General features: G+C 45.3%; 1 pseudogene; it reads right to left on the reverse strand.

Annotated features, from left to right (window-relative positions):
• Positions 1–3: 3 nt before the first annotated feature.
• The window catches only part of LOC107740402 (alpha-2-macroglobulin-like), a 1,912-nt pseudogene continuing 659 nt past the window's right edge, over positions 4–1,256 (reverse strand).

Consider the following 1,256-nt stretch of genomic DNA (forward strand, 5'->3'; position numbering starts at 1 on the left):
AGATGTAGTCTGAGACCAGTGGAGCTTAGTGCCTTAAGACAAGACCGAGAGAAAGTTGATGCCAAAGAACCTGAACACCTCAAACAGAAGACTAGTGACTCTCACCTTCAGAAATGGCAACATTGTCCAAGGCATTTAAAAGCTGTGCTCGAGAGCTGGTCTCTCCAGCCAGACTGAAGGTGTAGGCGAGCAGAGCCGTGGCATAAGTGTTTCCAAGGTTCCCAACAACAGGCCTCAAGCAAGACAGAGCTTTGGTGATGATGGGATCCTGAAAGCAAAGCAAATGTCAGACTATATAACCGGAAAGTCCTCTTCAAGGAGCTCTAACTACTGGTAGGCATGTTTTTACCGTGACAAGAACACCTAGTTCTAGCAGCGACGCAACAACGTAGCCAGTCATGGTCACGTTATCACCAACACCACCCTAAAATGGAGCAGCATAACGATTAAGGTCAGTCTACGACAGGTTACGGCACATTTAAAGAAACATGACGCACACCTTCATGGCATTGTGGTACAGAGTTCCCTGCTGCATAAACAGCCATCTGAACCCTGCTTGCTGATCAGCCAATCCTTTGCGCTCTGGAGGACACTGGGCTCAATGAAGATGAAACGCCTTGCTAGGCCAAAAGACCTCATGACGAAGGTGGTCAACCTGGCCATGAAAAGTCTCATTACAACCCAATTCAATGACGCACAATACAAGAACAGCATGAAAACGCACCATGTATTGGATGCATCGTAACCAAACGTGCTGTATGAACCATCACTGTGCCTGTAGTTCAGTTGTCCTTGGTATCCTGTTAAAGCCCCCCCCCCAAAAAAAAAAAAAAAAAGTCAGTATTCACATTATACCACATGCACTTGACTTGTAGGATTTGGCAATCTGTACCGCTCTGAAGGTAACCAATGGCAGTCTGTCGGATGGTTGGGGTGAGCTGCCCAGTGACTTCCAGGTACTGTAGGATGTAAATATTGGGAGCAAGAATGAGATCATTTTGTTCTCCACAGCCAGATGGCATCTGTAACAAGTTATCAAGATTCTTTAGCGCACGACCCATTATGTCCCCTAAGAGGAAGAAACCAGGGTCAAACCAGAAAGTCATCAGAAACAGTTATTTTGCTGAAAGTCGCCACATCCATTTATCCTTAAGGAAAAGCTTTACCAAAGACTGAAACTGAGCACTTGGCTAACCCCGGGATCACATTTGTTGGAAACATCAGAGATACGTCTTCTAAAAAAAAAAAAAAAACAC

Source organism: Sinocyclocheilus rhinocerous, unplaced genomic scaffold (genome assembly GCF_001515625.1).
Source record: "Sinocyclocheilus rhinocerous isolate Xijiao unplaced genomic scaffold, SAMN03320098_v1.1 scaffold38883, whole genome shotgun sequence".
Lineage (NCBI taxonomy): Eukaryota > Metazoa > Chordata > Actinopteri > Cypriniformes > Cyprinidae > Sinocyclocheilus > Sinocyclocheilus rhinocerous.